The sequence below is a fragment of the Ranitomeya variabilis genome, chromosome 3, assembly GCF_051348905.1.
Source record: "Ranitomeya variabilis isolate aRanVar5 chromosome 3, aRanVar5.hap1, whole genome shotgun sequence".
Taxonomy (NCBI): domain Eukaryota; kingdom Metazoa; phylum Chordata; class Amphibia; order Anura; family Dendrobatidae; genus Ranitomeya; species Ranitomeya variabilis.
Genome location: NC_135234.1, coordinates 762,396,874 through 762,411,018, shown reverse-complemented (window position 1 = coordinate 762,411,018; position 14,145 = coordinate 762,396,874).

Genomic DNA, 14,145 nt, shown 5'->3' with positions numbered 1-14,145 from the left:
GCAGGTTTTTTTTTCGTGGCAAAAAAAGATGGTTCCCTGAGGCCTTGTATAGATTATCGCCTTCTGAATAAGATTACAGTCAAATATCAGTATCCATTGCCATTATTGACTGACTTGTTTGCTCGCATTAAGGGGGCTAGGTGGTTCACTAAGATAGATCTTCGCGGTGCGTATAATCTGGTGCGGATAAAACAAGGTGATGAGTGGAAAACCGCATTTAATACGCCTGAGGGCCATTTTGAGTATTTGGTAATGCCTTTTGGACTCTCCAATGCTCCGTCAGTCTTTCAGTCCTTTATGCACAATATTTTCCGTGAATATCTGGATAAGTTTATGATTGTGTATTTGGATGATATTTTGGTGTTTTCTGATGACTGGGAGTCTCATGTTCTACAGGTCAGGAAGGTGTTTCAGGTTCTGCGGGCCAATTCTCTGTTTGTGAAGGGCTCAAAGTGTCTCTTCGGAGTCCAGAAGATTTCTTTTTTGGGGTACATTTTTTCTCCTTCTACTATTGAGATGGATCCCGTCAAGGTTCAGGCAATTTGTGACTGGACACAACCTACATCTGTTAAGAGCCTACAGAAGTTCTTGGGGTTTGCTAATTTTTATCGTCGGTTCATTGCAAATTTTTCCAGTATTGTTAAACCTTTGACTGATTTGACTAAAAAGGGTGCTGATGTTGCTAATTGGTCTCCTGTGGCTGTGGGGGCCTTTCAGGAACTTAAGCGCCGGTTTTCTTCTGCTCCTGTGTTGTGTCAACCAGATGTTTCACTTCCTTTTCAGGTTGAGGTTGATGCTTCCGAGATTGGAACGGGGGCGGTTTTGTCACAGAGAAGTTCTGATGGCCCGGTGATGAAGCCATGTGCATTCTTCTCTAGAAAATTCTCGCCCGCCGAGCGCAATTATGATGTGGGTAATCGGGAGCTTTTGGCCATGAAGTGGGCATTTGAGGAGTGGCGTCATTGGCTTGAGGGTGCTAAACATCGTGTGGTGGTCTTGACTGATCACAAGAATCTCATTTACCTTGAGTCTGCCAGGCGTTTGAATCCTAGACAGGCTCGTTGGTCGTTGTTTTTTTCTCGTTTCAATTTCGTGGTTTCATACCTGCCAGGTTCAAAGAATGTGAAGGCAGATGCTCTTTCCAGGAGTTTTGTGCCTGACTCTCCTGGAGATTCTGGGCCTACTGGTATCCTTAGGGATGGGGTAATATTGTCCGCCGTATCCCCAGACTTGCGACGTGCATTGCAGGAGTTTCAGGTGGATAAACCGGATCGTTGTCCACCAGAAAGACTGTTTGTTCCGGATGATTGGACCAGTAGAGTCATCTCCGAGGTCCATTCTTCTGTGTTGGCTGGTCATCCTGGAATATTTGGTACTAGAGACTTGGTGGCCAGGTCTTTTTGGTGGCCTTCCTTGTCTAGGGATGTGCGTACCTTTGTGCAGTCTTGTGAAGTGTGTGCTCGAGCTAAGCCTTGCTGTTCTCGGGCCAGTGGGTTGTTGTTATCCTTGCCCATCCCGAAGAGGCCTTGGACGCACATTTCCATGGATTTTATTTCTGATCTCCCGGTTTCACAGAAAATGTCCGTTATCTGGGTTGTGTGTGACCGCTTTTCTAAGATGGTTCATTTGGTGCCCTTGCCTAAGTTGCCTTCCTCCTCTGAGTTGGTCCCTTTATTTTTTCAGAACGTGGTTCGTTTGCATGGGATTCCGGAGAATATCGTTTCTGACAGGGGATCCCAGTTTGTGTCTAGATTTTGGCGGACATTTTGTGCCAAGATGGGCATTGATTTGTCTTTCTCGTCTGCATTCCATCCTCAGACGAATGGCCAGACGGAGCGAACTAATCAGACCTTGGAAACTTATTTGAGGTGTTTTGTTTCTGCCGACCAAGATGACTGGGTTGCTTTTTTGCCACTGGACGAATTTGCTCTTAATAATCGGGCTAGTTCTGCCACGTTGGTCTCTCCTTTTTTTTGTAATTCGGGGTTTCATCCTCGTTTTTCCTCTGGTCAGGTGGAGTCTTCGGATTGTCCTGGAGTGGACGTGGTGGTGGACAGGCTACATCAAATTTGGAATCAGGTGGTGGACAATTTGAAGTTATCTCAGGAGAAGACTCAGCAGTTTGCTAATCGCCGTCGCCGCGTGGGTCCCCGACTTCTTGTTGGGGATTTGGTGTGGTTGTCTTCTCGTTTTGTCCCTATGAAGGTCTCTTCTCCTAAGTTCAAGCCTCGGTTCATCGGTCCTTATAGGATCTCGGAGATTCTTAACCCTGTATCTTTTCGTTTGGATCTCCCAGCATCGTTTGCTATTCATAATGTGTTCCATCGGTCGTTGTTGCGGAGGTATGAGGTGCCCGTTGTTCCTTCGGTTGAGCCTCCTGCTCCGGTGCTGGTGGAGGGAGAATTGGAGTATGTTATTGAGAAGATCTTGGATTCTCGTGTTTCCAGACGCAAACTCCAGTATTTGGTTAAGTGGAAGGGTTATGGTCAGGATAATTCCTGGGTGGTCGCCTCCGATGTTCATGCGACTGATTTGGTCCGCGCCTTCCATAGAGCTCACCCTGATCGCCCTGGGGGTTCTCGTGAGGGTTCGGTGACCCCTCCTCAAGGGGGGGGTACTGTTGTGGATTCTGTTTGTGGGCTCCCTCTGGTGGTTACTGCTGGTACTGGGTGACTTTGGTGGGTTGCGGCCTTTGGTTTCCACCTGTCCATCAGAGGCTCGGTGTTTCCTATTTTACCTGGCCTTTCTGTCATTTCCTTGCCGGCTATCAATGTATTCAGATGTGCTCTGTTTTGTTCCTGCCTACCTGCTCCCAGATCTTTCAGGATAAGCTAAGTGCTGATTTTCAGTTGTTTGGTTTTTTGTCCAGCTTGCTTATTATGTCTTTATGCTAGCTGGTAGCTCTAGTGGACTGAGGTTCTCCCCATGTGCCATGAGTTGGCACATGGGTTCTTGTAATCTCAGGATGGTTTTTTGATTAGGGTTTTTTGCTGACCGCTCAGACCCCTTTTGTATCGTTCTGCTTTCTAGTTTACAGCGGGCCTCTATTTGCTAAACCTATATATATCATCTCTATGTGTGTGCCTTCCTCTCATTTCACCGTCAATACATGTGGGGGGCAACTATACCTTTTGGGGTTCGTTCCTCTGGAGGCAAGTGAGGTCTTTATTTTCTCTGCAGTACTAGTTAGCTCTTAGGCTGGTGCGTGGCGTCTAGAACCAACGTAGGCACGCTCCCTGGCTATCTCTAGTTGCGTTTGTCAGGCGTAGGGCAGCGGTCAGCCCAGGTTCCATCACCCTAGAGCTCGTCCGTTATATATTTGTACCTTGCTTGTCCTGTGCTATCCCTAGCCATTGGGATTCATGACAGCACACATGACCTGATTCTTCAGGCTTAAGTAGATCCTGTTCGTGACGCCAAGTTTGCAGCGCCCCCACTGCCGCAGGGCCGAGGGGTACCCGGTACTGGGCCTCTGGGTCTCTGCTCTGGGATTGTCACGGTGGCTAGACCCGGTCCGTGACCCTGCTGAGGGGCGCTCAATAATAGGTGTGGATATGGGATGTCGTTATGGTGCGGTGAAGTGCCGGTCGCGGTAAATAACGAGGACACCAGGTTGCAGTCTCTTTACCTCTTTACTGAAGGCTTCAGGATCCTCAGTCCGGAATACGGTTAACCAGGCTGCGCAAGTCCGGCCGGTCCGATGGCACCTCCAGAGTTCCCTTTGCAGGTGGAAATCTGTGCCTACCTTCTAGCGCTTGTGTGTTGCGGTCCTCCCCTGCTGTGCTCACGGGATAGTCCCCACAACTGTTGTGTCTGTTTCTCGTGTTCCCTCACAACTGGATTCTGATGTCCTTCTTCTTCGTCCCCCAGATGATATGGCTAGGACGTACCCGTATGACGGGTAGGCTCGGAGCTCTTCCTGGACCCTAGTGTCGCCCTTCTACTAGTGCGCCCCACATGTCTTCATAGGTGATTGGTGTGAGACAGCCAACCTATAGCTGACTGTCCTGCCGTAGGTTTGAAGTATTGCTTGGAGCCTATTACCTCCTCTGCGTTCCGGCCACCGGCTACACGCCTCAGTAGAATGTTGCCTCGATCTTACAGCACGACTCCTACTGGTGTTTCTCCTTGTTGCGTTGATCTCGTTTCTCACTCAGCACAATATACCTCGCTTCTTGTCCTTTCTTAGGGCACCGCCGCTATATCGTGCAGGCGCGGTCCCGTAACGTTCTCTCTGGTTGCTAGGCCTCTGTCAGGATCCCACCCCTGACAGGGACCCCTCTGAATCTTCCCCTACAACACCCTCTGCCACAAGGTGTTGCCTGGTTCCAACCCAGTCAGCTTTCTCCTCTAACTTCCTATCCAACCCCCAGTTTTACCAGACTGTGAGGAGTGGCCTAATGCATAGTGCCCTTAGCTCCCCCTGGAGGCCAGACTGTGAAATGTATTGGTGTCTGTGATACCTGGTCAGAAGAACTCTTTCAGTGCCATCAGACGTACCATAGCCCCCTTAGTGGCGGAGCAACAGTACTGCAACGACCAAGACTCTGGGGCGCTGCACTCACATGTCCTGATATTTTCGGTACTGGTAAACACGGTACTGGAGATATCTGTGTCCGTGTGACACACCTGTGGCAACCGTCTGCCGCTCGTGTGCCACATCAGGACCACATTGACAGCCACCGGGAAGCAGCACTACAGTAAGTGCTGTTCCCCTGCGTGTGGTGCTGAAGTCGGCTGTCATCCTTTCTCACCTGCTGGGCCAGCGAGCACGGGACAATGAATGAAAAAAAAACGGACGTGGGGTCCCCCCTATATTTTAAAACCAACCCGGCAAAACTCACAGGGGCTGGCTGCTATTCTTAGGCTGGTAAGGGGCCATGACTATGGGCCCCCTCAGCCTAAAAACAGCAGCCCGCAATTGCGCAGAAAAGGCGTATCTATTAGATGCGCCAATTCTGGAGCTTTGCCCAATTCTCCCCACTTGCCCTGTAGTGGTGGCAAGTGGGGTAATGAGGGGTTAATGTCACCTTCCTATTGTAAGGTGACATTAAGCCGGCTTAGTAATGGAGAGGTGTCAATAAGTCACCTATCCTTTACTAATCCTATAGTTGTGAAAGGGTTAATCAAACACCACACAGTAAGAAAAAAGCCTTTTAATGAAATAAAACAATATACACATTTTTTCCATCTGTACTAGTCTGCCATTCCAAGTGAAGCCCTCGTACTCCTGGAAAAAATGTCAAAATAATAAACCAACAATATACCCATACCTGTCCGGTGTACAGTCAGTCCAATGCAGTAATCCATATCTGGGGAATGTACAGTTTACAACCGGGAGCACTGCTAATGCGACTGCCACCAGCTGTAAACTACTGGGGAATGAATGAAATGCTGGGAGCAGAGCTTCAGTGACTAGCGGTGACGTCACTAAAGCTGCACTCCCTGCCGGCCTGAATTAAAATGAACTCTTCAGCATAGGAAAATGCTACACTTAGTTTATGTTTGGATGTGACGGTCAGTTTTTTAAAATTTGTATTCATTAGCCTTCTGATTGAGCAATCCGCCTCTTAGCCTCAGACGTTTTTAATCACAGCAGGACCACTACCCCTCCACAGAGATATAGATTTCAGTCCAAGAGAGGATTCATATTAAGATCCCATACAGATGAAGACTTTATTCTAAGAGAGGAATGGCATTATGTTAGGTCCTGGAAAGGAGAAACGCCTTAACGTGGCTTCCAGGTACACATGAATTGGCCAAATTATGTGCTAAGCATTCTCAATTTTTCATATTTCTAGTGCAACACAATTTTCATATTTGCATGCTATGGCGCTACAGAGTGCTGCTTTATTTGTTTAATACTGCACTGTGATGTCATACTGTGCTGTGATGTCATACTGCACTGTGATGTCATACTGTGCTGTGATGTCATGCTGTGATGCCATTCTGTGCTGTGATGTCACTCTGTGATATCATACTTTGCTGTGATGTCATACTGTGCTGTGATGTCATGCTTTACTGTGGTGTCATACTGTGCTGTGATGTCATACTGTGCTGTGATGTCATGCTTTACTGTGGTGTCATACTGTGCTGTGATGTCATGCTGTACTGTGATGTCTGTTGTGAATTCTGTTCTCGAACTCCCTCCTGTGGTTATGAATGGTACTTCGGCGAGTTCTGTCCATGGACTCCCTCTGGTGGCTGTGAGTGGAGCTGCTGGTTCTGAGGTTCCTTCCCCAGCTGATCTCGTTTAGGCCTTGGCTGGCTGCTCTATTTAACTCCAGTCAGATCGTTACCTGATGCCAGCTGTCAATGTCCTAGTACTGGTTCAGTTCTCTTGGATCTTTCAGATGACCTGTCTACTTCAGCAAAAGCTAAGTCCCTGCTAGCTTATTTGTTACCATTGTGTTTTTGTCCAGCTTGCTATTATGACTTTGTCTTGTTAGCTGGAAGCTCTGGGATGCAGAGTGGCACCACCGCGCCGTGAGTCGGTGCGGTGCTCTCTTTTGCACACTCTGCGTGGTTTTTTGTTAGTTTTTTATGCTGACCGCAAAGATACCTTTTCTATCCTCAGTCTATTTAGTTAAGTCTGGCCTTGTTTGCTGAAACCTATTTCATTCCTGTGTTTGTGACTTCCATCTTAACTCACAGTCAATATATGTGGGGGGCTGCCTATTTCTTTGGGGAATTTCTCTGAGGCAAGGTAGGCTGTATTTTCTATCTTTAGGGGTAGTTAGCTCTTAGGCTGTGAAGAGGCGTCTAGGCAGAGTCAGGAACGCTCCACGGCTATTTCTAGTTGTTGTGATAGGATTAGGGGTTGCGGTCGGCAGAGCTCCCACTTCCCAGAGCTCGTCCTGTATTTCTAGTTTGCTCATCTGGTCATTTCTAGTGCTCCTAACCACCAGTTCAATCATAACAGATGTCATACTGTGCTGTGATGTCATGCTGTACTGTGATGTCATACTGTGCTGTGATGTCATGCTGTACTGTGATATGCTGTACTGTGATGTCATACTGTGCTGTGATGCCATGATGTACTGTGATGTCATACTGTGCTGTGATGTCATTCTGTACTGTGATGTCATACTGTGCTGTGATGTCATGCTGTACTGTGATATGCTGTACTGTGATGTCATACTGTGCTGTGATGTCATGCTGTACTGAGATATCATACTGTGCTGTCCTGCTGTACTGTGATGTCATACTGTGCTGTGATGTCATACTGTGCTGTCCTGCTGTACTGTGATGTCATACTGTGCTGTGATGTCATACTGTGCTGTCCTGCTGTACTGTGATGTCATATTGTGCTGTGATGCTATGCTGTGATGTCATACTGCACTGTGATGTCATGCTGTACTGTGATGTCACTCTGTGATATCATACTGTGCTGTGATGTAATACTGTGCTGTCCTGCTGTACTGTTATGTCATGCTGTACTGTGATGTCATACTGTGCTGTGATGTCGTACTGTGCTGTCCTGCTGTACTGTGATGTCATGCTGTACTGTGATGTCATATTGTGCTGTGATGCTATGCTGTGATGTCATACTGCACTGTGATGTCTTACTGTGCTGTGATGTCACTCTGTGATATCATACTGTGCTGTGATGTCATACTGTGCTGTGGTGATCAAGCTGTACTTTGATGTCATACTGTGCTGTGCTGTCATGCTGTACTGTGACGTCATTCTGTACTGTGATGTCATACTGTACTGTCATGCTGTACTGTGATGTCATACTGTGCTGTGATGTCATGCTGTACTGTGATGTCATACTGTTCTGTGATGTTATGCTGTGATGTCTTACTGTACTGTGACATCACTCTGTGATATCATACTGTGCTGTGATGATCATGCTGTACTGTGATGTCATACTGTACTGTGATGTCATGCTGTACTGTGATGTCATGCTGTACTGTGATGTCACACTGCACTGTGATGTCTTAGGCTTCTTTCACACCTCCGTCTGTACGCGGCCATCGCTAAGCGTCGGCGCGACGTACTGATGGACGTTGGCGATATTTTGCAGAACGTGGGCAGCGGACGCAGTGTTTCAACGCTTCCGCTGCCCATAGTAAGCTCCCAGGGAAGAGGGGGCGGAGTTACGGCCACGCATGCGCAGTTTAAAATGTAGGACATGACGTACGAAAAAATGTTCTGTTTTTCGCTACGACGGTCCGCCAAATACCAATGCATCCAGTGCACGACGTATGGAACATGTGTCCATATGTCGCGATGCGTCGGTAATACAAGTCTATGTGAAAAAAACCGCATCCTGAGGGCAACTTTGCAGGATGCGTTTTTTTCAACAACGACGCATTGCAACGGATTTCAAAAGACGTAAATGTGAAAGTAGCCTTACTGTGCTGTGACATCACTCTGTGCTATCATACTGTGCTGTGATGATCATGCTGTACTGTGATGTCATGCTGTGATATCATACTGTGCTGTGATATTATACTATGCTGTGATGATCATGCTGTACTGTGATGTCTTATCGTGCTGTACTGTCCTGCTGTACTGTGATGTCGTGCTGTGATGTCTTACTGTGCTGTGATGTCATACTGTGCTGTGGTGATCAAGCTGTACTTTGATGTCATACTGTGCTGTGCTGTCATGCTGTACTGTGACGTCATTCTGTACTGTGATGTCATACTGTACTGTCATGCTGTACTGTGACGTCATTCTGTACTGTGATGTCATACTGTACTGTCATGCTGTACTGTGATGTCATACTGTGCTGTGATGTCATGCTGTACTGTGATGTCATACTGTGATATCATACTGTGCTGTGATATCATACTATGCTGTGATGATCATGCTGTACTGTGATGTCTTATTGCGCTGTACTGTCGTGCTGTACTGTGATGTCGTGCTGTGATGTCTTACTGTGCTGTGATGTCACTCTGTGATGTCATACTGTGCTGTGATGTCATGCTGATGTCAGGTATTACTGTGATCTGAAGTTGTGTGGTATTAGATTATTGTAAATTTGATCCTTCTCCTTCTCCTCTTACACCTTCCCCAAGATTACAGACATGATCACATTGTGTAAATTTTCTTGGCCACTGAAGTTTTTTTCTTTATGAAGAAACAACAATCATAGATGAAAACTGAGACCTAGAAAGCTGACCATCCCCCCTCGAACTACCATAATTAAGATTCCAGCAACTTCAGAGACCCTCCCACCACCAAAACAGCACCACCCCGTTATCTCATCCGCCCATTTTTTTTCCTATTTTCCTATACGAGAATACATTTTTATTATCCCCCATATCAGGATCCATACGACTTTCTGATTTCTTTAAATGTACGTAATCTGGATTTCATGTGACACCAATACAAAGTAAGTAACAAGTATTTGTGACATGTAAAGGAAATGATATGAGGTTTTCTAATTATTTAAAAAATGTAATATGAACATTGTTCCGTGCATTTGTATTCAGCAGTACTTTGTAGGAAGACCTCTCTCTGCGATTCCTGCTGCAGTCTTTTAGGGTCCGTCTCTTCCAGCTTTGCACATCTAGAGGGGAAATTTTGCCCCTTCTTCTCGCTCAGTGAGATTGGATAGAGACATCTGCAAAAAGCAATTTTCATGTCAATATGCTCTGATCTAAATCCTCCACTGTATCTCCAGCAGAATGTTTAGGGCCGTTATCTTGCTGGAAGGTGAACCTATGCCCCAGTCTCAAGTCTTTTCCATCCTCTAACAGGTTTTCCTCCAGGATTGCCCCGTATTTCGCACCATCTATCTTCCCATCAACTCTGACCAGCTTCCCTGTCCCTGTTGGAGAAAAACCTCTCTGCTGCATAATGCTGCCACCACCATGTGTGATGGTGGGGATGGTGTTTTCAGGGTGATACGCAGTGTTAGTTTTCTGCCACACATACCGTTTTGCATTTAGCCCAAAAAGTTCTCCTTGTGGTCTCATACAGTGCCTACAAGTAGTATTCAACCCCCTGCAGATTTAGCAGGTTTAATAAGATGCAAATAAGTTAGAGCCTTCAAACTTCAAACAAGAGCAGGATTTATTAACAGATGCATAAATCTTACAAACCAAAAAGTTTTGTTGCTCAGTTAAATTTTTATAAATTTTAAACATAAAAATGTGGGTCAATTATTATTCAACCCCTAGGTTTAATATTTTGTGGAATAACCTTTGTTTGCAATTACAGCTAATAATCGTCTTTTATAAGACCTGATCAGGCCTGCACAGGTCTCTGGAGTTATCTTGGCCCACTCCTTCATGCAGATCTTCTCCAAGTTATCTAGGTTCTTTGGGTGTCTCATGTGGACTTTAATCTTGAGCTCCTTCCACAAGTTTTCAATTGGGTTAAGGTCAGGAGACTGACTAGGCCACTGCAACACCTTGATTTCTTGCCTCTTGAACCAGGCCTTGGTTTTCTTGGCTGTGTGCTTTGGGTCGTTGTCTTGTTGGAAGATGAAATGACGACCCATCTTAAGATCCTTGATGGAGGAGCAGAGGTTCTTGGTCAAAATCTCCAGGTAGGCCGTGCTATCCATCTTCCCATGGATGCGGACCAGATGGCCAGGCCCCTTGGCTGAGAAACAGCCCCACAGCATGATGCTGCCACCACCATGCTTGACTGTAGGGATGGTATTCTTGGGGTCGTATGCAGTGCCATCCAGTCTCCAAACGTCACATGTGTGGTTGGCACCAAAGATCTCGATCTTGGTCTCATCAGACCAAAGAACTTTGAACCAGTCAGTCTCAGAGTCCTCCAAGTGATCATGAGCAAACTGTAGACGAGCCTTGACATGACGCTTTGAAAGTAAAGGTACCTTACGGGCTCGTCTGGAACGGAGACCATTGCGGTGGAGTATGTTACTTATGGTATTGACTGAAACCAATGTCCCCACTGCCATGAGATCTTCCCGGAGCTCCTTCCTTGTTGTCCTTGGGTTAGCCTTGACTCTTCGGACAAGCCTGGCCTCGGCACGGGAGGAAACTTTCAAAGGCTGTCCAGGCCGTGGAAGGCTAACAGTAGTTCCATAAGCCTTCCACTTCCGGATGATGCTCCCAACAGTGGAGACAGGTAGGCCCAACTCCTTGGAAAGGGTTTTGTACCCCTTGCCAGCCTTGTGACCCTCCACGATCTTGTCTCTGATGGCCTTGGAATGCTCCTTTGTCTTTCCCATGTTGACCATGTTTGAGTGCTGTTCACAAGTTTGGGGAGGGTCTTAAATAGTCAGAAAAGGCTGGAAAAAGAGATAATTAATCCAAACATGTAAAGCTCATTGTTCTTTGTGCCTGAACTACTTCTTAATACTTTAGGGGAACCAAACAGAATTCTGGTGGGTTGAGGGGTTGAATAATAAATGACCCTCTGAAAAGACTTTTCCCAATTTAAAAAAAAAATAAACAAAGAAATAACATTCTTTTTTGCTGCAGTGCATTTCACACTTCCAGGCTGATCTACAGTCCAAATGTCACAATGCCAAGTTAATTCCAAAAGTGTAAACCTGCTAAATCTGCAGGGGGTTGAATACTACTTGTAGGCACTGTATGTGACCAGAGCCCCTCCTTCCACATGCTTGTGGTGTACACTACATGCCTTTTGCCATCTGCAAACGGGACTTGTTATGGCTTTTCAAAAATGTCTATATTTGCACTCTTCCATAATGGCTAGACTTGTAGAGTATACGACTAATAGTTGTCCTGTGGACAGATTCTCCCACCTGAACTGTTGATCTCTACAGCTCCTCCAGAATAACCATGGGCCTCTTGGCTGCTTCTCTAATTAACGATCTCCTTGTTTGGGATGCCAGTGTAGGTGGACAGCCACCAGTGTCCATGTCCGCCTGTTCCACTCATTCCATTTATCGATGATGGATTGAACAGAGCTCCGTGAGATGTTCAGAACTTGAGCTATTTTTTTTCTATAACCTAACCCAGCTTTACTTTTCTCCACAACTTTATCCCTGATCTGTCTGGTGAGCTCCTTGGTTTTCATGACGCTGTTTGAGCCCTAATTTTCACACACAAACTTCTGAGGCCTTCACAAAGCAGCTGTAGTTATACTGAGAAGAAATCACACTCAGGTGGATGTAATGCACTAATTATGAGACTTCTGGAGGCAATTATTCACTCAGGATTTTATCTAGGGCTATTAGACTACAGTTGGCTGAGTATAAATGCATGGTACAATTTTCAGATTTATATTTTTTAAATATTTAGAAAACCTCGAATCTTCCCTTTACACATCACAAATACTTGTCACTTTGTGTTGGTGTCACATAAAACTCCAATAACTTACATTTAAGTTTGTGGGTATAAAGTGAATACTTTTTCCAGGCACTATATTTGCATTTTCTTGGTATAGTAAATCTATTTCTGGTGGTGACCGGAGAAAAAAAAATATTATTGAGTGAAACAATTAGGGCTTGGAAATCAGATACTACATTTCCAAATGGCATGAATTTTGTTATTTATTTATTAAGTCTATTTATCTTTTTAATTTGTCATGAGGAATATAAATATATTGGATTCAGTGCAATAGGCAATTTTCCTGTTTATTAATTTATGGTTTTAATTTGGTATATTGATGGAAGAAGATGAATTCATCTGTAAGGATATAAATCATTTTTGATGACGGCAGCGTGAGATAACTTGTATTTAATTATGCAAAATTCTAAGGGCACAAGTATGCCAGAAACGCATGTGATTTTATGGATTATCATGGATGTGCTGAAATGCCTTTTTGGCTTTGTTGTATGCAAACCCCACGCTATAACCTCGGGAGTAGGACTGGTGTGATGTTCTCATGTGATGGCCTCTTCATGGTGTTGTCCATGTGGTCTCCAGATCAGTTTCCGGCTATCATTGCACCAAGACAAAATTGAAACTCATCACTGAAGAGGACAGACCTCCATTCCAGTGTCCATTGCCGTCTTACTCTGCACCAAGATGGCTTTTGAGAGCGGTGGAGTAAGGTCAATGAAACACCTGTAGCGGACGTCTTGCTTGTAGTCCAATGTCGAACTTTAGTCCGGAACTATACCTGAACTAGAACCCGAACCCCATAGAAGTCAGTGGGGAACCAAACTTCTATAGAACAGTCCTATAAAGGGCTAGGGGGCTACCAAAGGAAGCAGAGTTCTCTCTCTCTCTCTCTCTTCCCGGAACGCCGAACACTAAAACGGACTTCTGGGAGAAGTTTGTGCTCGAAGTTGACCACCGGACACTAGGTGTCCGGTACGAACCCTGAACTTTACGCTTCCGGTTCGCCCATCTCTACACATCTACTCGCTACGTTACATATCTGCTTGTGGCAATCTGCCAGAGTGATAAACCAAGGTGTGTCAGTTCAAGAATTCTGTTCGTCATGTTGTGGCGATAACTGCCATATTGACGACCAGGAAGCATCAGACAATCATTCCACAAGAATTATCTGATTTTTCCACTTGATCTGACTTTTGAGGTTTCATAAGGCTGAAATTAAAAAAATGTCATTCTAATCTGGGTTTATGCTCTTCCCACAGATTGGTACTTGAAAATTTGATCTGTTGCAGATTTTTGGCGACACCTGCTACTGCCTGGTTTTGCATGTTCTTCTTTTGAGCTGGAGTACAGAGAATCAGAGGAAGACCGTAGCAAAAAATAAATATTAAATTATATTTTCAATAAATGTCATCTAAAGTAAAAAAAAAAGAAACAAACTTTACAAAAAAAGTAAAAAAACAAAACAAACAAACAATATCAAACTTTATAAATAAAGTAAACAAAAAGAAATTTGATGAAAAGGGCATTTAGTGAAATAAATAATTCCGCTTTCTGAGATATTTGAAAAAACGTGCAAAAATTTGAGCTCCATAATCCATAAATCTCCAGTAGGAAGTCAACGTTTAGTCGCCAAGTGTTCTGTAAATCTAAATTCCATTCTTGGCCATTGTAACAAAAGTGAAAATCCCGACCAGACGCCTGCGCCGCGCACATCTCTTGCCCCGCTCTCCACCAGCCTGCAGGACGCTTCTTGTCTTTTATGATAAAACTTGCTGTAATTTTTTTTTTCTTTACAACTTTGTCTGGAAAATGTGAGAGCGGCAGCAGCTGCCAGGGTGAGGAGGTTCCAGTACTCTTAAGCTTTGCTTCCGGCCCCGATCCAGAGGAAACTGTGATTGAT